This window comes from Hyla sarda, chromosome 7 (assembly GCF_029499605.1).
Source record: "Hyla sarda isolate aHylSar1 chromosome 7, aHylSar1.hap1, whole genome shotgun sequence".
Classification (NCBI taxonomy): Eukaryota; Metazoa; Chordata; class Amphibia; order Anura; family Hylidae; genus Hyla; species Hyla sarda.
Window position 1 is genome coordinate 184,750,641 of NC_079195.1, and position 26,261 is coordinate 184,776,901.

Consider the following 26,261-nt stretch of genomic DNA (forward strand, 5'->3'; position numbering starts at 1 on the left):
TTTTAAGGAATGAAGCCACATAGTACAATTGTCCAAACTACTTCTGCCCATTTATTCTGACAGTTGTAACGTTACAAACATTACAGGACAGGGTGTTAATACTAAGGAAGAAAAAACATAACTCTTCCTCTATAGTCTTTTTCATCAATACACGCAAATCCAGTTATGATTACCAAGTTTTTTCTTCCTTAGTATTAACACAATGGGGGTTATTTATCAAAGGATTTAAGTGGGGGGTTTTTTCACGTAACTTTGGCGCAATACTTTGGCGCAGTGTCTTTTTGTGCCAAAGTTTGGCGCATCTTCTCCACTGTCATTTTTACAACTTTCTCAAAATCACACGGTCCCGTGTGTGATTTTAACTTTAGTCAGTAATTCATCATTTGCGCCAAATGATCTTTGGTGCAATTTTGGCGCAAATCCCGGTTTTTTTTTGGCGCAAATCCCTGCCAAGAAATTTTGCACATGGAAAACACACTTAGCAATGTCAGAAAATGTAAAGGCGTCAAAATACATTAAAAAAATTTTTGGGGTGAAAGCAGCGACGCCTCCAGGGCTGCTCAATACTATCCTGCGACATAGTTGTCTTTGAGGAACCTTCACCCTCCGTTGAGCCAGCATTGGACATGGCCACACAGGTTCAGGAAAGGTAAGCACTAAAGCAGGGGTCTCCAACTTGCGGACCTCCAGATGTTGCAAAACTACAACTCCCAGCATGCCCGGACAGCCAACGGCTGTCCGGGCATGCTGGGAATTGTAGTTTTGCAACATCTGGAGGTCCGCAGGTTGAAGACCGCTGCACTAAAATAACAAAAAAAGAAAAAAAAACTACTCAAGTTGAAAATAAAATCCATTTCACATGGTGGCTATAAACCCCACAAAAGAAAATAACTCATGTCGCTTGCTGATATACTGCAGGAGGGACTCCGAAATGACTGCTCTACAGGGTAAAATACGCATCCTCTGTGGCGGTAAGTTCTGTGTATAAGGCGCTGTGAACAGCTGATTTCAACATTTGAGCCAAAATTACTAACAACTTGCACCAAATGATAAATTTGGTGCATGTCCACGAAAACCAAAGTGAAAAAAAAAAAAAGGGTAAAAAGAAACTGTCAACAGGCAAAATTGATAAATACCCCCCTATGTCCTGTAATATTTGCACGGTTACAACTTAGCATTTCTTCTAAGTTCGCCCAATATAACATTTTGATTGACAGAGTTATGGGAACCGGTACGCAGGTCACGTGTAAGTTCTTTTCCTACACCTTTACATTAACACACATAGGGGGAGATTTATCCAAACCTGTGCAGAGGAAGAGTGGTGCAGTTGCCCATAGCAACCAATCAGATTGCTTCTTTCATTTTCCACAGGCCTCTAAAGAGGCCTGTGGAAAATGAAAGAAGCAATCTGATTGGTTGCTATGGGCAACTGCATTACTCTTCCTCTGCACAGGTTTGGATAAATCTCCCCCATAATTCTTCACTTACACCTATTCAGCAGGTTTTGTTGCACATTCTTTCCTCTTCATCAGCACTGCATATATAAGTCAGTGGGGTGCCTTACTTGAGGAGCATGATCAAGCATTTGTTCTGCAAAATGGCCTGTCGCACTCAGTCAGCTTCTCCGGAGCTCATGTCTGCTACCTTCCCTCCCCTCCTGCTGTTCCGTGTATCACTTTTGACTAAAGATGACTTGTTTTTCACTTCAAATGTGGTGACTAGAGATGAGCGAACTTACAGTAAATTCGATTCGTCACGAACTTCTCGGCTCGGCAGTTGATGACTTATCCTGCATAAATTAGTTCAGCTTTCCGATGCTCCGGTGGGCTGGAAAAGGTGGATACAGTCCTAGGAAAGAGTCTCCTAGGACTGTATTCACCCTTTCCAGCCCACGGGAGCACCTGAAAGCTGAACTCATTTATGCAGGATAAGTCATCAACTGCCGAACCGAGAAGTTCGTGACGAATCGAATTTACTGTAAGTTCGCTCATCTCTAGTGGTGACAGCTGTATTCCTCTTCTTCATCTCGCATACCTAAATTGTGCCCTTTCTCTGACAGGCACCATGGGGGTTATTTATCATTGTGTTCTATTGCTTTATTTGGTCTACATTTGCAAATTTTTGTTACTTTTGCGCCAATTGACGGATTTTTTTTTCCAAGTTCTAAAATCCGTCATTTTGACATTTTGGTGCTGCTAAACCATTTTTTTAAAGTGACTGATGCAGTGGTCACGAATTTATTATCTGCGTGTTTTTGATTTTTGAGCAAATTTTGCCGCAACTGGCGCAAAAAACCCCCCCACAAATCTAGACCACCTCCCAACCAGGTGTACAAAAGATTTCTACTCCTGTCTGTTTGCAAAAACTAAAAAAAAATCATCAGCCAGAGTGAAAGAGAGGGAGAGGGGGAGAGAGGGAGAGGGAGAGGGAGAGGGAGAGGGAGAGGGAGAGGGAGAGGGAGAGGGAGAGGGAGAGGGAGAGGGAGAGGGAGAGGGAGAGGGAGAGGGAGAGGGAGAGGGAGAGGGAGAGGGAGAGGGAGAGGGAGAGGAGAGAGAGAGAGAGAGAGAGAGAGAGAGAGAGAGAGGGAGAGTGAGAGAGAGAGAGAGAGAGAGAGAGAGAGAGAAGAAGGTAGAGATAAGAACGTTTAAAGACATAAAAAGTTAAAGTAAAGCAGTTGTCCATGGAAAACAATCAGATATATTTTTAAGGTACAAAAAAGAATGGTAAACATTAGAGATGAGCGAACTTACAGTAAATTCGATTCGTCACGAACTTCTCGGCTCGGCAGTTGATGGCTTATCCTGCGTAAATTAGTTCAGCCTTCAGGTGCTCCGGTGGGCTGGAAAAGTTGGATACATTCCTAGGAAAGAATCTCCTAGGACTGTATCCACCTTTTCCAGCCCACCGGAGCACCTGAAAGCTGAACTCATTTATGCAGGTAAAGTCATTAACTGCCGAGCCGAGAAGTTCGTGACGAATCGAATTTACTGTAAGTTCACTCATCTCTAGTAAACATGCGAGAAACAATAAGATTGTTAGCAACCAAAATCTAACAATTTCATGTGCCCAAGTTTAAAAAATTATCCAACAAAGTGATGATAACAAAATAAAATAAATAAAAAAAGTGAAAGGTAAAAAAAAATGTATATATATAATTTGTTCAACTAAAACCTCTGTCTCTCAATAAACAATATATTTTTTTCCTGGCCTGCGGCAAGGTAAACTACTATTCAAATGTGAGACTCTCTTTGTAGACCTTCTTTTAGACATTATTTTGCCTTAAAATCTATATATATATGAAACTCAATGGCCCTGATTTACTAAGAGTGGAGTGTTTATTCTGGAGTGATTTCAATGTCACTCATCTTCTTTTTTCAGTCTTATTTACTATTCTGTCGCACATTTCGGTTATTTTTCTGTCGCACGTTTTTTGCGCCGCACTAGTCAATTGTGTCGCACAAACTCCGAGCAAAAGAAATTAGTTGTGTGAGTCAAAATGGTTTAGACTTGTTTGTTTAAAAATGTTTTCATGAATCAAAAGTATTCATGTGTTATAATTTTTCAAACATTACAACAATTCTCCTTGTTTATCAGCTTGGGTGTTAAATGTATTTAAACCTAATATTGCAAATGTGTTTAAAAGGAAAAAATATCTAAACATTAACTATCACAAAAGCAATCAATATTTTATTCATAAAAGTGTTTAACTGTACAAAATGTTTTCAGGTTATAAAACAAGTTACCGTATTTATCGGCGTATAACACGCACTTTTTAGGCTAAAATTTTTAGCCTAAAGTCTATGTGCGTGTTATATGCCGATACACCCCCAGGAAAGGCAGGGGGAGAGAGGCCGCGCTGCTGCAGGCCTCCGGCGTGCGTCCCCTGCGTCGTTGCTATGCACGGCGCGGCGCACTGACGTCATGCGCCGCGCCGTGCAGCGCATAGCAACGATGCAGGGGACGCACGCCGGAGGCCTGCAGCAGCGCGGACCCGACCCCGGCAACAGGTAATTATGCCACCGGGGATAGGGGGGAGGCAACGGGGCAGCGGCGCCGGCAATGGGTGCCGCTGTCCCTTCTCTCCCCCTGGCTGTCGGCGCCGCTTCTCTCCCCCTGGCTATCGGCGCCAGCAATGGGGCGCCGGCACCGATAGTCAGGGGGACAGAACGGGCAGCGGCGCCGATAGCCAGGGGGAGAGAAGGGCCGGCAGCAGGGTTCTAGACCCCAGGAAAGGCAGGGGGAGAGAAGCTGGCAGCGATGGCCTCTCTCCCCCTGCCTTTCCTGGGGGTGCATCGGGGTATACACGCGCACACGCACCCTCATTTTACCATGGATATTTGGGTAAAAAACTTTTTTTACCCAAATATCCTTGGTAAAATGAGGGTGCGTGTTATAGGCCGGTGCGTGGTATACCCCGATAAATACGGTACTTTCACACAAAACACAATGGTAAACAGTCCCTTGTTAGAAATCACTCCATTTTTGGAATTTCACTCGGCCTCTTGGCTGTCGGTTATTGTGTGAGGCAAACTCACACTTTTTCTCGAGTGATTTTGGAAGTACTCCAAGTATTTTTTGTTTTTTGTCGGTAAAACGCCCATTTTTGCATAAAACACGCCCATTTCAGAGTGAAAAAAAAACCACTCTGAGTGTTTACTGAAGTGTCGGTTGTGCAACGAAAATTTGGTCGCATAAATAGTCGCACAGAAAATTAAAATGTAGCTAAAATTTAGGCGCAATAACCGAGAAAAAGAGTCGGTCGGACTTAAGTAAATGAGGGACAATGTGTGTATGTGTGTATGTGTCTGTGTATGTTCCAGCATCATGTCTAAACGGCTAAAGATATTAACATAAAACTTGGCACTTATGTTACTTACATGTCAACAACAAACATAGGATAGGTAATTTAACCCTTATTCACCCCCATTTGCCAGGGTCGGAGTTTTTGTTTAAAGTCCCATACAAGTCTATGGGAAATATATGTTACAGCGTAACTTCCAAACGGCTGAAGATATTTCGATAATACTTGGTCACATGTTACTTATATGTCCACTTAAAATATAGGATAGTTAATTTAACCCTTAACTACCCCCATTTATGAGGGTCATGGTTTTTGTTTAACCTGTTGGGGACGGAGGGCGTATGGATACGCCCTCGCATCCCGGTACTTAAGGACGGAGGGCATACCTGCACGCCCTCCGCATTTCCGATCACCACTGCTCGCCGGGTGGTGATCGAACCAGGATGACTGCCTAGGCAATGCCTAGGGGGGTCCTGAGACCCCGCCCCATGTCGGCGATCACAGAAAATCGCAGGTCAATTCAGACCGTCGATTTGCCACAATCCAGGCCAATCGGGTCACCAATCGGATCGCCCAGAAAATAAGAATGATCGGAGCTGTCAGAGACAGCTCTGACCATCCTGAAGGACAGGAGCAAGGTGGCAGTGTTGCCACCCCCTCCTTTTCCCCTGCCATTGGTCGATTAGGCTGACAACAAATGGCAGTTGGGGCGGGGGGGTTAAAGTTCATTTCCCCCACTCAGCCTACTGATCGAAGTCGGGTCAGAGGGGGGGAACACGGGCGGCAAGGTGGGGAGCATGGCCCAGCTTACCAGACCGACGGAGGCGGCATCCTGGAGCAGGGGCGGCAGCAGGAGGAGCGGCGGCCGGAAAGTGTGGAGTGGAGAAGGCTGCAGCGAAGATCGCGGTAAGTGATCTTCTCTGTGGCCTTCTAAAAGCTGCAAAACTAAAACTCGCAGCATGCCCAGACAGCCAAAGGCTGTCTGGGCATGCTGGGAGCTGTAGTTTTGCAACATCTGGAGGGTCACAGTTTGGAGACCACTGTGTAGTGGTTTCTAAACTGTGGTCCTCCAGATGTTGCAAAACTACATCTTTCAGCATGCACTGACTGGCTGGGCATGCTGGGAGTTGTAGTTTTGCAACATCTGAAGTGGCACAGTTTGGAGCCCACTATACAGTGGTCTCCAAACTGTAGCCCTCCAGATGTTGCAAAACTACAATTCCCAGCATGCCCAGACAGTCAGGGATGCTGGGCGTGTAGTTCTGCAATATCTGGACATTCAGATGTTGTAGAACTACAACTCCCAGCATGCATGGACAGGCTGGGCATGCTTGGAGTTGTAGTTTTGCAACATCTGGAGGGCTACAGTTTGGAGACCACTACTTAGCGGTCTCCAAATTGTACTTCCCCAGTTGTTGCATAACTACAACTCACTTAAAGATGGACCATTTGTAAAAAAAGAATAAATTTTATTTATGGAAAGTTCCAATAATACATAAAACAAACACAGCGTGGACAAACATACGTGGGAACTAGGGAGCAGGGGGAGACCAGAAATAAAGAAATAATCCTGGTGCACTGGCCTATGGCATGTAAAAACAGGTAAGTCACAAGGTAAATATATAGATGTGTAAACATGAGATATGTACAAAGGCAGGAAGCGCCTCAACGAAAAGGGTAAATATTTATACAGGTCTCATATCAAGAGTACCAACATATAAAAATTGAACTGAAATGCCATAGGAAGTGAAAAACATGCTAACCGGACTAAAGAAGGAACCACATGCAATGATGGTACGCAACAGTAAACCCCCCCCACTCCCCAGCTACCCACCAAACCTCCGACGCGTTTCACCCAACGGGGCTTTATCCAGGAGTTGCGTACTGTTGCGTACCATCATTGCATGTGGTTCCTTCTTTAGTCCGGTTAGCATGTTTTTCACTTCCTATGGCATTTCAGTTCAATTTTTATATGTTGGTACTCTTGATATGAGACCTGTATAAATATTTACCCTTTTCGTTGAGGCGCTTCCTGCCTTTGTACATATCTCATGTTTACACATCTATATATTTACCTTGTGACTTACCTGTTTTTACATGCCATAGGCCAGTGCACCAGGATTATTTCTTTATTTCTGGTCTCCCCCTGCTCCCTAGTTCCCACGTATGTTTGTCCACGCTGTGTTTGTTTTATGTATTATTGGAACTTTCCATAAATAAAATTTATTCTTTTTTACAAATGGTCCATCTTTAAGTGGGTTATTTTCTTTTCGGTTTTATAGTTAGTGTGTATACCACAGGACCTTAATTACCTAGCATAGGTATTTCAGCACATCCCCTTTCTTTTGTTTGGGTTGATAACTACAACTCGTAGCATGCCCAGACTGTCCAAGCATGCTAGGAGTTGTAGTTCTGCAACATCTGAAGGGCCAGATATTGCAGAACTACAAGCCCAGCAAGCCTGTCTCGCCATGCTGGGAATTGTAGTTTTATAACAGCTGTAGGCACACTGTGGGCTGTGATTCCAACCCTTGTGCTTCAAGCTGTGGTAAAACTACAACTCCCAGAATGCACTCACAGACCGTACATGCTGGGAGTTGTAGTTTTGCAACAGCTGGAGGCATGCGGGTTGGAATCACTGAGCTAGAGTCTGTTTCCTAACTCAGTGGTTCCCCACCAGTGTGCCTACAGCTGTTGTAAAACTACAACTCCCAGCATGTACGGTCTGTCAGTGCATTCTGGGAGTTGTCATTTTGCCACAGCTAAAGGTTTGGGGCGCCCCCCCCCCCCCTCCCCTCCCATGTGAATGTACAGGGTACATTCACACGGGCGGGTTTACAGTGGGTTTCCATCTACAAGTTTGAGCTGCGGAAAATTTTCCGCCGCAGCTCAAACTCCCAGGGGAAAGCTTACTGTGAACCCCCGCCTGTGTGAATGTACCCTAAAAACACTACACTACACTACACTAACAAATAATAAAAAGTTAAACACTACATATACACCCCCTTACACGTGTGTGTGTGTGTCCCCCAATAAAAATGAAAAACTTCTCATACGGCAGTGTTTCCTAAATGGGGCCTCCAGCTGTTGCAAAACCACAACTCCCAGTATTGCCAGACAGCCATAGACTGTCCTGGCAGGCTGGGAGTCTTGCAACAGCTGGAGGCACCCTGTTTGGGAAACACTGCTGTAGGGTTTTGGTGAAGACAAGCCTCATCCTTGTAACCGGGTCCGCCCCTATTGCAAATTCCTTATTTAGGCCTCAAATGCACATGGCGCTCTCTCACTTCAGAGCCCTGTCGTATTTCAAGGCAACAGTTTAGGGCCACATATGGGGTATTTCCGTACACGGGAGAAATTGCGTTACAAATTTTGGGGGGATTTTTCTCCTTTTATCCCTTATGAAAAGGTAAAGTTAGGGGCTACACCAGCATGTTAGTGGAAAAAAAAAATTTTTACACTAACATGCTGGTATTGTCCCATACTTTTCATTTTCACAAAAGCTAAAAGGAGAAAAAACAAAACAAAATTTTTAACCCAATTTCTTCTGAGTACGGAAATACCCCATATGTGTACTTAAAATGCTCTGCGGGCGCACAACAAGGCTCAGGAGTGGTGATTTGCACAGGGGTGGCTGATCGTTACAGTGGTTCTGACCTGAACGCAAAAAAAAACACCCACATGTGACCCCATTTTGGAAATTACACCCCTCACGGAACATAACAAGGGGTTTAGTGAGCCTTAACAACCCACAGGTCTTTGACAAATTTTCGTTAAAGTTGGACATGAAAATAAAATAAAAAAATTTCCCTGAAATGCTGGTGTTACCCCAAATTTTTCATTTTCACATGGAGTAATAGGAAAAAAACAAACAAAATTTGTAACCCCATTTCTTCTGACTATATAAATACCCCATATGTGGATGTAAAGTGCTCTGCGGGCGAACTACAATGCTCAGAAGAGAAGGGGCGCCATTGGGCATTTTGAGAGAGAATTAGGCTGGAATTGAAGGCTATGTGTGTTTACAAAGCCCCCATGGTGCCAGAACAGTGGACCCCCTCCACATGTGACCCCATTTTGGAAACTACACCCCTCACAGAATGTAACAAGGGTTGCAGTGAGTATTTACGCCCCACAGGTGTCTGACAGATTTTTTTAACAGTCGTCCATAAAAATTAAAAATGTAATTTTTTCAAAGATCTGTCAAATGCCAGTGGGGTGTAAATGCTCACTGTACCCCTTATTAAATTCTGTGAGGGGTGTAGTTTCCAAAATAGTATGCATGTATTTATTTTTTTTTTTTTACTGTTCTGGCATCATGAGGGCTTCCTAAATGCGACATGCTCCCAAAAACCATTTCAGCAAAAGTCGCTCTTTCCCTTCTGAGCCCGCTAGTGCACCTGCAGATCACTTTACATCCACATATGAGGTATTTCCTTACTCGAGAGAAATGGGATTACAAATTTTGTGGGGCATTTTCTCCTATTACTCCTTGTGAAAATGAAAAGTTTAGGGTAACACCAGCATTTTAGTGTTAAAAATCAAATTTTTCATTTTCACGTCCCACTTCAACGAAAGTTCGTCAATCACCTGTGGGGTGTTAAGGCTCACTGTACCCCTTGTTACATTCCTTGAGGGGTGTAGTTTCCAAAATAGTATGCCATGTGGGTTTTTTGTGCTGTTCTGGCACCATAGGGGCTTCCTAAATGTGACATGCCCCCCAAAAACCATTTCAGCAAAATTTGCTTTCCAAAAGCCAAATGTGACTCCTTCTCTTCTGAGCATTGTAGTTCGACCGCAGAGTATTTTACGCCCTCACATGGGGTATTTCCATACTCAGAAGAGATGGGATTACAAATTATGGGGGCATTTTCTCCTATTACCCTTTGTAAAAATGGTAAATTTGGGGGGGGGGGGGAAAGCACTTTAGTGAAAACATTTTTTTTCATTTACACATCCGACTTTAATGAAAAGTCATCAAACACCTGTGGAGTGTTAAGGCACACCTGTGGAGTGTTAAGGCCCCTTGTTATGTTCCTTGAGGGGTGTAGTTTCCAAAATAGTATGCCATGTGTTTTTTTTTTTTTTTTTTTTGCTGTTCTGGCACCTAGGGGCTTCCTAAATGTGACATGCCCCCCAAAAACCATTTCAGAAAAATTCACTCTCCAAAATCCCTTTGTTGCTCCTTCCCTTCTGAGCCCTCTACTGCAGTTCCCGCCGAACACTTGACATACACATATGAGGTATTTCCTTACTCCAGAGAAATTGGGTTACAAATTTTGGGGGGCTTTTTCTCCTATTACCCCTTGTAATAATTCAAAAACTGGGTCTACAAGAACATGCGAGTGTAAAAAATGAAGATTTTGAATTTTCTCCTTCACTTTGCTGCTATTCCTGTGAAACACCTAAAGGGTTAACAATCTTTCTGAATGTCATTTTGAATACTTTGAGGGGTGCAGTTTTTATAATGGGGTCATTTGGGGGGTATTTCTAATATGAAGGCCCTATAAATCCACTTCAAACCTGAACTGGTCCCTGACAAATTCCGATTTTGAAAATTTTGAGAAAAATTGGAAAATTGCTTCTATACTTTGAAGCTCTCTGATGTCGTCCAAAAGTAAAAACATGTCAACTTTATGATGCCAACATAAAGTAGACATATTGTTTATCTGAATCATATGGATAGGAGGACGGGATAGGAGGTCGGAATAGGAGGTCGGGATAGGAGATCGAGATAGGAGGTTGAGATAGGAGGTCGAGATATGATGTCGGGATAGGAAGTCGGGATAGGAGGTCGGGATACGAGGTCGAGATAGGAGGACGAGGTAGGAGGACGGGATAGGAGGTCGGTATAGGAGGTCAAGATAGGAGGATGGGATAGGAGGACGAGATAGAAGGATGAGATAGGATGATGGGATAGGAGAACAGGGTAGGAGGTTGGTATAGGAGGTCGAGATAGGAGGACGGGATAGGAGGTCGAGATAGGAGGTTGAGATAGGAGGATGGGATAGGAGGTCAGGATAGGAGGTCGGGATAAGAGGTCGGGATAGGAGGAAGGGATAAGAGGTCGGGATAGGAGGTCGGGATATGAGGACGGGATATGAGGGCAGGATATGAGGACGGGATATGGGGTAGGGATATGACAACAATATATGAGGACAGGATATGAAGTCAAAAGCTTCCTCCTTTGTTTATTTTCCTCCCCAACAAGGATGAGGAAGGAAAAACCGGGCAACGCCGGGTACTCAGCTAGTCTATCTATATATATAAAACTCAATGTGTGTGTGTATGTATGTATGTGTGTATGTTCCAGCATCACGTCTAAACGGCTAAACATATTAACATGAAACTTGGCACACATGTTACTTATATGTCAACAACAAACATAGGAAGGTGATTTAAACCTTACTCACCCCCATTTGCCAGGGGCAGGGTTTTTGTTTAAAGTCCCATACAAGTCTATGGGAAATATATGTTACTGCATAGCTTCCAAACGGCTGGAGATATTTCGATAATACTTGGTCACATGTTACTTATATGTCCACTTAAAATATAGGATAGGCAATTTAACCCTTAACTACCCCCATTTGTGAGGGTCGGGGTTTTTGTTTAAAGTCCCATGCAAATCAATGGGAAATGTTTGTTCTCACATAACGTCAGTACGGCTGGAGATATTTCAATACCTGGTACACATATTACAGTTTGGGACATGAAGACGGGATATGAGGTCGAGATAGGAGGTCGGGATAGGAGGTCGAGATAGGAGGTCGAGTTAGGAGGACATGATAGGAGGACGGGATAGGAGGACGGGATAGGAGGTGGAGATAGGAGGTGGAGATAGGAGGTGAAGATAGGAGGTCGGGATAGGAGGACGGGATAGGACGACGGGATGGGAAGAATAGGAGGTCGGGATAGGAGGTCGAGATAGGAGGTCGAGTTAGAAGGTCGGGATAGGAGGACGGGATAGGTGGACAGGATAGGAGGTGGAGATAGGAGGTGGAGATAGGAGGTCGAAATAGGAGGTCGAGATAGGAGGTCAGGATAGGAGGACGGGATAGGACGACGGGATAGGAGGACGGGATGGGAGGAATAGGAGGTCGGGACAGGTGGTCGAGATAGGAGGTCAAGATAGGAGAACGGGATAGGAGGTCGGGATAGGAGGTCGGGATAGGAGGTCGAGATAGGAGGTCGAGATAGGAGGATGGGATAGGAGGACGGGATAGGAGGATGGGATAGAAGGGCGGCATAGGAGGACGGGATAGGAGGATGGGATAGGAGGACTGGATAGGAGGATGGGATAGGAGGTCGGGATAGGAGGTCGAGATAGGCGGTCAAGATAGGAGAACGGGATAGGAGGTCAGGATAGGAGGTCGAGATAAGAGGTCGAGATAGGAGATCGAGACAGGAGGATGGGATAGGAGGATGGGATAGGAGGACTGGATAGGAGGACGGGATAGGAGGTCGGGATAGGAGGTCGTGGTATGAGGACGGGTTATGGGATAACTTCTGTACAACTGGAGATATTTCAATAATACCTGGTCACATATTACTGATAAGTCAAATAAAAAGATATGATAGTTAAATTAACCCTTACCTAAACCCTTATATAAAAGATGGGTTTTTGTGCAAGAATATGGCACTTCCAGTACCTTACTCCACAAGCTCCGCTCTGCATCTCCTGGTGAATGTGTCAGTCCGGCTTGCAAACCACACCCCATCTCACAAAGACACGCCCACATTTAAGCCCCACCCCTTTTATAATGTACCCTTTTTGTGCCTTGGTCTGGCTTGCAAATCATGCCCAGTCCCACAAAGCCACATCCCCTTCTATCTTCAGCTTACAATATCTTCATCATAAATCAGTCCCACCTGAGGACAGGATATGAAGATGGGACATAAGGACGGGATATGAGGTAGGAATATGAGGAGGGCATATGAGGATGGGATATAAGGACGGTATATGAGGTCGGGATATGAAGATGGGATGTGAGGATGGGAAATGAGGACGAGATATGAGGACGGGATATGAGGTCAGGATATGAGGACGGGATATGAGGTTGAGATAGGAGGATGGGAAATGAGGTCGAGATAGGAGGTCCGGATATGAGGATGGGATATGAGGATTGGATATGAGGATGAGATATGAGGACGGAATATGAGAATGCGATAGGAGGTCGAGATATGAGGATGGGATATAAAGTCGGGATATGAGGATGTGATATGAGGACGGGATGTGAGGTCGAGATAGGAAGACGGGATAGGAGGTCAGTATATGAGGACAGCATATGAGGCCTGTGGAAAATGAAAGAAGCAATCTGATTGGTTGCTATGGGCAACTGCACCACTCTTCCTCTGCACAGGTTTTGATAAATCTCCCCCTATGTGCATAGCAATTATTGCACTCACATGGTCTAAGATGCAGAAAGGGCACCGTGTAAGCACAATAAACACTATGCACGACCTACCCGGTGAGTGCTGCAAGTCTTTTGACTACTATGAATATTTTATATTTTTTTTTTTAATGGTACTTATACATGAAGATTTTCCAACATGCTTTACACTTATACTTAGTAATTAGAATGAAAAAAAATAATGTGATGTATATAATATTTTAGTTTGAGTTGGTTTTCTTATCAAGTTACATCTGTTTTAGCAATGTGAACTGTTGTACAAGATTGTAGTCTGTTATTTAACACTTCTAATCTCTGTTGGTCCTGTGGTAATTTTTATTTATCTGGTAGAAACTGAGATACAGAAACAGATACAGAACTTACTTAAGTTTCTTCATGATTTTACACAACAAACTCTTAAGGGGTAATTTGCCACATATCTTAAACAGTTGCCCATGCGCCCACTAAGCACCTTCCATAGAAGAATATTTTTTTTTTTTTTTAAAGTAAGTCTAAGAACCAGAAGCACTTAGAATTTGATAGAGGTTCTTACAGGCCAGGGTATGGAAATATCATATTTACTTAAGGTTTAAAGGGGTACTCCTTTACTATAATTTTTTTTTTTTGTGGTAAATTTGGTGTTGTTTGGTCATTTTGTACTTTGTTTACCTTTGTCGCGATTTGTATGTGCCTCTTTTCATCTGTTGTCTTTGTGTCCAGTGTGCTTCTTTTTCTTACCTTCTTCCTGTTCCGTGTTTTCCTAAAACTACGTTTCCCATCATGTCTTTGCGGCTGCAGTCGTCATTTACTGGGCATTTTTTTTTTCCTGTACCAGTTTCTTGTAGAATCCGCCCTTGTTTCGCCCTCCTAATTTACTTATTCCACCAATTGTTTGTCTCTTTCTCCTTGTTGTTAAGCCCCTTTACCTCATTGGTTCATTTTTGTCTGATGACTGGTCATGTGTCTTTGTTGTGGTCATGTGATTATATCATGTGACCACTGCATAGTCTTTTAAATAGATTCCTGGTTGTTGGAAACAATAACCAAAACTCACCACATGTCCAATCAGATGTGAAAAAAACTAAAAATTCCAAACCCACCAACACACTCGCCTAACTACATACACTAATCAATGAACATCAGGGGAAATGTCAGCGCAAGCCAGCATAGTTTAAGAAAGGCGCATGCGCATTGTTTGCAGAGAGTGTTGCTAGGGACGCTAATTTACACAGCGGAACTACATCAGAGGAAGTCCCAAACGTACCCAGCGGCATAATACTGCGCAAGCGCATAACAAGCCGGGTATTTGGAAGATCGAGAGGAGCAAAAAAAAACTGGAGGAGACAAACTGAATAAAATTAGAATAATTAACAGAGGGGTGGCAACAGGAACGTCCAACCGAGGCCGGAACATGTCAGAGCCACCTGGGAAATCGTGACATCACGAGCAAGACATGGCTGACGAACGGGAAGGAACGTGTTACACCGAGCGCTCCGGGTCCCCGCTCCTCCCCGGAGCGCTCGCAGTGTTCTCCTGTTCACAGCGCCCCGGTCAGACCCGCTGACCGGGAGCGCTACGATAATGTCCCTAGCCGGGATGCGATCCGCGATGCGGGACGCGCCCGCTCGCGGTTCGCATCCCAGCCGGCTTACCAGACTCGTTCCCCGTCTGTACTGTCCCGGTGCGCGCGGCCGCGCTCCCTAGGGCGCGCGCACCGGCTCTCTGCGATTTAAAGGGCCAGTGCGCCGCTGATTGGCGCCTGGTTCTAATTAGTGTATTCACCTGTGCACTTCCCTATATAACCTCACTTCCCCTTCCCTTCCTTGTCTTGTTGCCATTGTGCCAGTGAAAGCGTTCTTTGTATGTCCCAAGCCAGTGTTCCAGACCTCTTGCCGTTGCCCCTGACTACGATCCTTGCCGCCTGCCCTGACCTTCTGCTACGTCCGACCTTGCTCTTGCCTAATCCCTTGTACCGCGCCTATCTCAGCAGTCAGAGAGGTTGAGCCGTTACCGGTGGATACGACCTGGTTGCTACCGCCGCTGCAAGACCATACCGCTTTGTGGCGGGCTCTGGTGAATACCAGTAGCAACTTAGAACCGGTCCACCGGTTCCGTCCACGCCAATCCCTCTCTGACACAGAGGATCCACCTCCAGCCTGCCGAATCCTGACAGAACGCATGTTTGAGACTCACAGTTCAGAGCCAAAACTACAAGACTTCCGCCCACAACTAACAGTAAGTAAAAAATAGCAAAATATACAATGTTTTTAATTTAAAATAACCCCTACATACACATAATATACACTTTACATAGGCAAAAAAAAAGACATGGGAGTACCCCTTTAAAGGAGAAAGCTTACCATTAGTGATAGTAAAATATTTTGAAATTTTAGGTCCATTTCTATTGACTAAGTTGTCTGTTTCCATTCGAAGGTATCCAACCCCTTTTAAGCTTGTTACAGCCAATACAGCACTAGAAATATACAACTGACAGCAACAATTATGTAGGATTTTATTTATTTAATAAGATGCCCTGAAAAGGTCTTAATGATTAGCAAAACAATTCAGCTTTTTACCTCACTGTGTTTGAGTAGCCATAACTTCTTTATACTTTTTATTGACAGGGCTATATGATGCATAAGAAATTGTATTATCTTTTAGGCAGTTTGGCAGTACACAATAATCACTGAATAATTTCAAAAAAAAATTCACATTATATAAACTGTGAAATAATTCTTTTTAGGTTACCAAAGACATGTGGATGCCCAATATTGGTAGTTTTCCTTTTTTTATTTTGATGTAATGTTTGTATTTAAATATTTATACTAAATCACTTTAGAATTTCTTTTTCAACATTTTTACTTTAAATTATTTTTAACCCCAGAAGAGATTACTATTTAAAATTTTATTTCATACTTAGAATAAAAAGATCAGTTGAAAAAAACATAAAAAATTATAATACACCACACCAATGTGTGTCAATGTAATGATGTAAAGATTTGTAAGTGATTACAATATAAGAGCGAAATTATACATTTATAGCGGGAAAACTCTAGTACCTAGAGCAGTGATTCCCAGCCGTTCGGCACTGCCCGGGATCCCACGGGATTTTTTGGTGAATTTATTTATTTTTTACATTTCCAGCCCCGGCCTGCGTGCCTGTGACTCACAGCGCCTCAGGGGAAGGGAAGCCTCAGTGCGCCCTGTGCACACAGCGTCTCTCAGCATCCCTCAGCGTCCCCCAGGGTCCCCCTCCCCTGTAGCGCAGTGAGACGAAAATGGTGCTACACCGAAGAGGGGAAGATACTGTGGAACTGAAAGCTGCGCTGGATTCCCGTGCCGGCCTGCTTAAGGAACTGTACCCTTTCCACCCCTCTGTTTTACCCCCCTTGTCATCCTTGTTCACCTACTTGTTACCCCTTTTCACCCCCCCATCTCCCATGTCCACCCCTCTGACCCCTGTTCACCCACCTGTCTCCCATATTCACCCCCTATTCACCCCTCTGTCCCCCTTGTCACCCCTTTTAACCCCTTTGTCATCCTTGTTCACCCCCCTGTCACCCCTGTTCCCCCCCCCCTTTTAAGTCCCCTATCATCCATGTCTACCTTGGCCACCACTCTGCCACCCCTTTCCATTGCCCTGTCACCCACGTTCCCCCCTCCCCCCGCAACCCTCTGACCCCCCCTCTGTCACCCATGTCTACTCCCTATTCACCCCTCTGACCCCTGTCACTCCTGTTCACCCCCCCTGTCTCCCATGTCCACCACCCTGTCACCCATGTTCACTCCCCTGTCCACCCCCCAGTCTAACCCCTGTCACCCATGTCCACTCCCCCCTATTCACCCCTCTGTCCCTTTGCCACCCCTCATTTATCCCCCTTGTCATCTTTGTCCACCCCCCTGTCACCGCTGTTCACTCCCCCTCCCCGTCTCCCATGTCCACCCCCCCCCTTGTCATCCATGTCCACCTTGGCCACTCCCCTATCCACCCCTCTGCCACCAATGTTCACCCCCCTGTCCACCCCTCTGACCTCTCCCCATTCTACCCCCTGTCACCCATGTCTACCCCTCCTATTCACCCCTCTGTCCCTTTGTCACCCCAGTCCACCCCTCTCTGTCACTCCTGTCCACCCCTCTTCTACCCCCTTGTCACCCTCCTGTCATCCATGTCCACCTTGGCCACCCCCCTATCCACCTCTCTGTCACCCCTGTCCATTCCCCTGTCACCCATGTTCACTCTCCATTATCTACCCCTCTGACCACATCCTTGTCACCCATGTCCACCCCCTATTCACCCCTCTGTCCCTTTGTCACCCCGTCTACCCCTCTGTTATTACCTTGTAACGCCTGTCCACCCCTCTGCCCCCCCCCACGCCCCCCTGTCACCCATGTACACTCTTCTACACCCATCTGTCACCCATGTAGAACTCTCTACACCCCTCTGTCACCCCATACACCCCTCTGTCACCCATGCACACTCCTCTACACCCCTCCGTCACCCATGTACACTCCTCTACACCCCTCTGTCACCCATGTACACTCCTCTACTCCCCTCTGTAACCCATGTACACTCTTCTATACCCCTCTGTCACCCCCTACGCCCCCCTGTCACCCATGTACACTCTTCTACACCCCTCTGTCACCCATGTACACTCCTCTACACCCCTCCGTCACCCATGTTGTACACTCCTCTACACCCCTCTGTCACCCGTGTACTCTTCTAAACCCCTCTGTAACCCATGTACACTCTTCTATACCCCTCTGTCACCCCCTACGCCCCCCTGTCACCCATGTACACTCTTCTACACCCCTCTGTCACCCATGTACACTCCTCTACACCCCTCCGTCACCCATGTTGTACACTCCTCTACACCCCTCTGTCACCCGTGTACTCTTCTACACTCCTCTGTAATGTACACTCTTTTACACCCATCTGTCACCCCACTGTCACGCATGTACACTCTTCTACACAGCCTGTCACCCATGTACACTTCTCTATACCTGTCTGCCACATACGTACACTCCTCTACATCCCTTTGTCACCCATGTACACTCCTCTACAACCCTCTGTCACCCCCTAAGCCCCCCTGTCACCCATGTACACTCTTCTACACCCCTCTGTCACCCATGTACACTCTTCTACACCCCTCTGTCACCCATGTACACTCCTCTACACCCCTCTATCACCCATGTACACTCTTCTACACCCATCTGTCACCCATGTACACTCCTCTACACCCCTCTGCCACCCATGTACACTCCTCTACACCCCTCTTTCACCCATGTACACTCCTCTACAACCCTCTGCCACCCATGCACACTCTTCTACACCCCTTTGTTACCCATGTACACCACTCTGTCACCCATGTACACCACTCTGTCACCCCCTACGCCCCTCTGTCACCTATGTACACTCTTCTACACCCCTGTCACCCATGTACACTTTACTACACCTCTCTGTCGCCCATGTACACTCTTCTACACCCCTCTGTCACCCATGTACACTCCTCTACACCCCTCTGTCACCAATGTACACTCATCTACATCCATCTGTCACCCATGTACACTCCTCTACACCCTTCTGTCACAGCCTATACCCCCTGTCACCCATGTACACTCTTCTCGACCCCTCTGTCACCCATGTACACTCCTCTACAACCCTCTGCCACCCATGTACACTCTTCTACACCCCTCTGTTACCCATGTACACCCCTCTGTCACCCATGTACACCCCTCTGTCACCCCCTATGCCCCCCTGTCACCCATGTACACTCTTCTACACCCATATGTCACCCCTCTGTCACCCAAGTACACTCTTCTACACCCCCTGTCACCCATGTACACTTCTCTATACCCCTCTGCCACCCATGTACACTCCTCTACACCTCTCTGCCATCCATGTACACTATTCTACACCCTTCTGCCACCCATGTACACTCCTCTACACCCCTCTGTCACTCATGTACACTCCTCTACACCCCTCTTTCACCCATGTACACTCCTCTACACCCCGCTGCCACCTATGTACATGCCCCTATACCCCTCTTTCACCCATGTACACTCCTCTACACCCCTCTACCATCCATGTACACTCTTCTACACCCCTCTGTCACCCATGCAAAAAAAAGTGCCTAGCCTAATAGGTTTAACGGTGAAGAATTGTGGCTGGAAGAAATTGTCATAATGACCAGGCAAAATGGAGAAGAAAAGGGGACGACGCTGATTAGAGAAGATGTCATTTGTAAGTTGCTGTCTAAAGCAGCACTGCAATCTATATACCCACAGATAAATAGATATTGTGCATTTTGTGCATTGCGTCACTTTTTCCTTAGTTTTTTTTTTTTTTTTGTTTTGTTTTTTTTGCTCGTCAACTTCAGTAGGGGTGCCCTGCGAAAAAAAAAAATTTGTGAGGGGTGCCCCGAGCCGAAAAAGGTTGGGAAACACTGACCTAGGGTCTCTAATATTTTATGTTGAAGGCTAGAAGAAGGCAGCTAAGGTGCGATCTACAATAATATATACACCCGATAAGTGTCTAAACAATTTTAATAATAAAAGCAATTTTAAAAGGTTCCCTGTTCATCAGTTTACACTAGAGTCTCTAGTACCATGTTGTGCCACTTCTGACCTGGATACAAGATATGATATGGCTGAGGATGGAGACATACAGGTTCCATATGGCATCCTGCAGCACCCTTGCCCCAAGATGTTGAAGCTGGGCCTGTAGATCCTGCACTCTCATAGGATGGTGAACCTTGAGTCCAAGTTGTCCTGTAAATGCTCAACTGGCAATAATTCTGGAAGCTATGAGAGGTAAAAAAAAAATATGTGACTGCAGAATGTCAGGCATATATTGCTGAGCTATCAGTTGTATACCCTGGTATCCCTACTAGGGGTCACTGACCGCCATAAATGATGGCTCCTCCGATCATCACCCCAGCAGTTAGGGAAGCCGTATTTATCGGGGTATACCACACACCGACCTATAACACGCACCCTCATTTTACCAAGGATATTTGGGTAAAAAAAGTTACCCAAATATCCATGGTAAAATGAGGGTGCGTGTGTGCGCGTGTATACCCCGATACACCCCCAGGAAAGGCAGGGGGAGAGAGGCCGTCGCTGCCCGCTTCTCTCCCCCTGCCTTTCCTGGGGTCTAGAGCCCTGCTGCCGGCCCTTCTCTCCCCCTGGCTATCGGCGCCGCTGCCCGTTCTGTTCCCCTGACTATCGGTGCCGGCGCCCCATTGCCGGCGCCGAAAGCCAGGGGGAGAGAAGCGGCGCCGACAGCCAGGGGGAGAGAAGGGGCAGCGGCACCCATTGCCGGCGCCACTGCCCCTTTGCCTCCCCCCATCCCCGGTGGCATAATTACCTGGGTCGGGTCCGCGCTGCTGCAGGCCTCCGGCGTGCGTCCCCTGCGTCGTTGCTATGCGCTGCATGGCGCAGCGCATGACGTCAGTGCGCCGCGCCGTGCATAGCAACGACGCAAGGGGACGCACGCCGGAGGCCTGCAGCAGCGCGGACCCGACCCAGGTAATTATGCCACCGGGGATGGGGGGAGGCAACTGGGCAGCGGCGCCGGCAATGGGTGCCCCTTCTCTCCCCCTCGCTGCCCCTTCTCTCCCCCTGGCTGTCGGCGCCGATTCTCTCCCCCTGGCTATAGCCAGGGGGAGAGAAGGGCCGGCAGCAGGGCTCTAGACCCCAGGAAAGGCAGTGGGAGAGAAGCGGGCAGCGACGGCCTCTCTCCCCCTGCCTTTCCTGGGGGTGTATCGGCGTAAAACACGCACATAGACTTTAGGCTAAAAATTTTAGCCTAAAAAGTGCGTGTTATACGCCGATAAATACGGTATGTCTCTACAGCAAAGGCAGGATTAAGCAGCTCACACAAGGCCTTCCTACTTAAACCTTACCATACTTGGATCCCAAACAGAACCTAAACTTTTTACTAGTTCCCGTTTATGACACCACTGCAATGTCAGGACAGGTAATGGGTGCCATGTGAGACTAAACTTATTTTTGGATGTACATTTTATTAGTGATTCTTTCACTGGTAGCATACAATCCCCATTGCACAAGAGGGTAATTCCCTATGCAAACAGTGGACATGGGAGACATATGATTAATAATATCTCAATAGGAGAATTCATAAGAGCTAAGAGGGTATTTCAAATAAAGGATTTTAATATGGAGTGTGAAAATATTAGGAAACGCTTAAAGCTGTACTCCACTGTAAACATCTTATCCCCTATCCATAAGATGTTAGATCGCGGGGATCCCACATCTCCGTTCCCTGATGACTGGCGATGCCCTCCATTCACATCTATTCGAGGAAGTGTGACGGCTATATGCTAGCCATCACCCCCCCTCCCTCATAGCCATGCATGTAGGGGGCGTAACGTCACATACACAGAAGCTGCAAGCTTCCATGTTCCAGACGCTGCCACTGCCAGCCCAGAGATCATGGGGGTCCCCAGCGGCGGGACCCCCGCAATCTAACATCTAATAAAGTATTCTTTGGATAGGGGATAAGATGTTTTCAGCTGGGTACCCCTTTAAGTAATAGAAGAGAGAGTGGTGGTGTAAATTATTGAGTAGAAAATACTAAATTTAAACCAAAGTCAGATTACTTATATGTAGGTAAAAGAGAAAACATGAGAATTTTGACCCAAATGTTTTTTTTCTACTGTGTTTTTTTTAGAGCATTTTGTAGGATTAAACATACCGTGGGCAATTATTTGCCAATCCTGCAGCAAGACCATATACTGGAAGAAATATTAAAACCAAGCTGCAGATAGGTGGCAAAGTATAAAGCCAAAAAGTTGCTCCAATTTTACTCAACAAAAATAATAAAAGAACATGGTTTGCTTTTTTTTGGTAAAGTACAATGCAGGAGACCTAGATGTTCCACATACCTATATATATATATATATATATATATATATATATATATATATATATATATATATATATATGTCAAAAACTAAATGTATTAAATCTAAAGCTAACTAGCAGAGTTTTGAAATCAACTCTTATATATACAAAAAAACATTTAGTTTTTGTATTTTTTGCACATCTTGCAGAGCGGAATATGTTGGCTCTACTATTATAAAGCTCAGAGGATCTCAGAGTACATGAGTTTTAGATACTAAATAGACTCGTACAATATTGGGTTCCTTTGGGCACTTCTTTGATCTGCTCAATGGAAGTGTATCTACCATGAAAGTTCTTCTGATAGAACAGGTCACTAAGCCACTATGCAAAGGAAATTGAAGACGAAACCTCTGAACCCGGGAGGCTTTTTGGATTATAAAATTGAAAACACACACATCACATGGAATTTATTATGGTTCCTTGATCATGCTTTTTTTTTTTTTTTTTTTTACTAATCTAGGTATTTCCTGTAATTATGTACATTGTGTGCTCCTTTCTGAACAGGCAGTAGTATATGTTGTAATAATTGTGTTATGGATGTTCATATTCTGTATAGTATGTTTGCTTGAACAATAATATGGAGCTAAAAATAAGTGACATGTTGTCTCTGACACCAATGGGTTAAACATGATAGATGGGAGTTTTAGGAGGTCAGACTAGTGATGTTGTATGCCTATTTATTTGGATAACATTATTTGTAACTTAGACCTTGGCATAGGACCTCGAATCTGAAATTAATTGGTTATTTATTTATTGTACTAGTCCACCATGTATTTTAAATCTTTTTTTAATATAAAGGCATGACGTTTTAATTGAAGCTGTTCAACTGGAGTTCTAGAGTTTCACTCCTTGGTAGTCACCTGTTCTTAAAATTATTTATGCCTAGAAATGACCTGGTCAGAGACAGGGGTGTGCAATGAAGGTGCCACCTGTGTCTACATGGTAGATAAGGAAACTGTGGGAGCTGCTAGTGCTTATCGGTGAATCGAACGATTCTCTCAAGTGGCGGTCTGTCTGGGCTGTATGAAGCCCTCACATAATCACTGCTATCAGTTATAACAGTTGGGTAAGAATAACCTGGATGACAGGCCATTAGTTAATATGACCATCCTGCTACTCACATTTATATGATGCAACCCCTCTCAAAGTCTGTCAACTAGGAGAAATGTTACTAGTACATCTAGTGGCATGTCTAGCAGTCAATGATTTCTCACCAAGAGGCACACTACCAAAAAGTAGCCTCCGAAAGCCTTTTTTATAGAGCAGCAGAAAAGGCCCTTTTACACCCTCTTGTGATAAGACTCAATGTCTGAGACACAACTGCATGCCAAGTTTGCAGCTATGAGATACTTTTATTTGGGTGCCTAGTGCGTAATGTATTTTGATGCATTTTTAGTTTAAGACTGGCCCAGGGAGAGTTGTTGGACGTTGTATATCTTGATTTTCACAAATCATTTGATACTGTGCAACACAAAAGATTGGTACATAAAATGAGAATGGTAAGGGTAAAGGAAAATGTGTGTAAGTGGGTCAGTGATAGAAAATAGAGAGTGACCACAGCACCACAAATAGTAGAGCCAAAAGGTGGCTGATTTTATAGATGCGTGTTTTGGCCATTGTCTTTCGGAGGCAGGTTGGAGGCTTAGGTTGAGAAGTGCCAGATGTGGTTTAACACTAATAAATGTAAGGTTATTCATTAATCAGAAAGTGTATAACAAAGTTACTAGTAAATTGGAAAAAACTAACATTTGATAAAACTAACTTGGAAAAACCAATGTCAGGCAGCTGCTTTCAAGACAAATAATATCATGGGGTGCATCAAAAAGAAAATAGATGTAAATGTTGATCATAGTTCTGGCACTGTACATTAATCAGTGATAGACCTGTTTTATTGCTTGTTAACAGAAATAGGTAATCAGTCAATCACACAGCAGCAACTCAATAAATTTAGTCATATACACATGGTCAAGACAAATTGATGAAGTTCAAACCAAGCATCAGAATGGGAAAGAAAGGGGATTTAAGTGAATTTGAACATGGCCTGGATGCTGGTGTCATATGGTCTGGTCTGGGTATTTCAGAAACTTTTGTGATTTTCACACACAACCATCTTTGGGGTTTAGAGAGAATGGTCAAAAAAATAGAAAATATCCAGTGAGTGGAAGTTGTTTGGACAAAAATGCCTTGTTGATGTCAGAGGAGAATGGGAAAACTTGTCAAGATGACAGAACAGTACCAGTAATTCAAATAACCACTCATTACAACCAAGGTATGCACAATACTATCTCTGAAGCAGATGGTCTACAGAAGCAGAAGACCACACCAGATGCCACTTCTGTCAGCCAAGAACAGGTAACTGAGGCTTCAATTTTGCATGGGCCCATGTGAGCGGTGACCGTATTAAAAAATTGTGATGTGAATGCACCCTTAAAGGATACTGTCACTTAAAACTACTTCTGACATGTTGCCCTGATATGTCAAAAGTTGGTATTGCACTCTGAAGACCCACTGCAGTAAAAAGTTATAAGTCGTTGAAGTTCATCACATTGTGCTCCACTCCCTAGTTGGCCAGCAGATCTGACCTTTTCTATGCATAGATTTATACAGAGAAAAGGTCGAATTTGACTGACAGCAGGGACGAGAGGCACAAACTTTTCTGGCTTAAAACTTCTGATAACAGCAGGTCTTAATTGTGTGACCTGATGCAATCACAACTTTTGACATATCTGGGCAACATGTCAAAATTTGTTTTAAATGACAGTAACCCTTTAAATAATCTGCTGCGTTTTATTCCCCAACATGGCCGTACAACACTTAAATGACTTTTGCTGAGTTGAAAAGTTATATTACTATGTTGGGTGAATAAAACACAGCAGATGTTATCCTGGAGTCCTGCCTCCTTTGTAGTATATTGTGTACAGAGTTGGGCGCCAGTGCTCAAGAAAGACATAGTAGAGCTGGAGCGGGTTCACTAAAGTTATAAATGGAATAGGTGGACTACAGTACACAGAAATATTATCAACATTTTGGTTATTTAGATTAGAAAAAGGAATCACCTAATAAGTATGTATAAATATATCAAAGGTCAATATAGAGATCTCTCTCATGATCTATTTATACCCAGCCAACACTATATCTGTTATAAGGTGGTACCCTCTACATCTATAGGAAATAGGGTTTTCATACCAACATAGAGCAGTGATAAAATAGGACTCTCTGTTAGATGAATTCTTGGTGAAATCAATAAAATATTTCAAAAGGGGTCCGAAAAAAGGTCATTCAATATTTACATGGATATCTGGTGTGTCAATTGTGTATCTTTTAATTTATGAGTAACAATGTAGATGTATATATATATATATATATATATATATATATCTCAACGTGTGTGTGTGTGTATGTATGTATGTTCAACAAAAACGTCCAAACGGCTAAAGATGTTAACATGAAACTTGGCACACTTATATGTCAACAACAAACATAGGATAGGTGATTTAACCCTTACTCACCCCTATTTGCCAGGGGCGGGGTTTATGTTTTATGTCCCATACAACTCTATGGGAAATATATGTTACTGCATAACTTCCAAACGACTGGAGATATTTCGATAATACTTGGTCACATGTTACTTATATGTCCACTTAAAATATAGGATAGTTAATTTAACCCTTAACTACCCTTATTTGTGAGGGTCGGGGTTTTTGTTTAAAGTCCCATGCAAATCATATGTTCCCATATAACTTCCGTACGGCTGGAGATATTTCAATACCTGGTACACATATTACGGGTCAAGATATGAGGACAGGATGGGAGGTTGGGATAGGAGGTCGGGTAGGAGGTCGGGATAGGAGGACGGGATATGAGGACGGGATATGAGGCTTGGATAGGAGGTTGGGATATGAGGTCGAGATAGGAGGATGGGATAGGATGTCGTGATAGGAGGTCGAGATATGAGGACAGGAAAGGAGGACGGGATAGGAGGTCGGGATAGGAGGACGGAATAGGAGGTCGAGATAGGAGGTCGAGATGGGAGGTCGAGATAGGAGGTCGGGATAGGAGGTCAGGATAGGAGGTCGGGATAGGAGGTTGGGATAGGAGGAGGGGATAGGAGATCGGGATAGGAGGTCGGAATAGGAGGTCGGGAT

At 44.7% G+C, this 26,261-nt stretch overlaps 1 protein-coding gene across 3 annotated transcripts in view; it reads left to right on the forward strand.

The window, feature by feature from the left end:
• Positions 1-1,431: 1,431 nt before the first annotated feature.
• The window catches only part of LOC130282870 (galactose-specific lectin nattectin-like), a 31,727-nt gene continuing 6,897 nt past the window's right edge, over positions 1,432-26,261 (forward strand). For 2 of the 3 annotated variants that reach the window (XM_056531748.1, XM_056531750.1), the window contains exon 1: positions 1,432-1,453. The gene's annotated coding sequence lies outside the window, so the exon portion shown is untranslated. Of the gene's footprint in view, positions 1,454-13,145; positions 13,162-26,261 lie in introns of those variants that run through there. The other variant, XM_056531749.1, reaches the window with a different exon arrangement.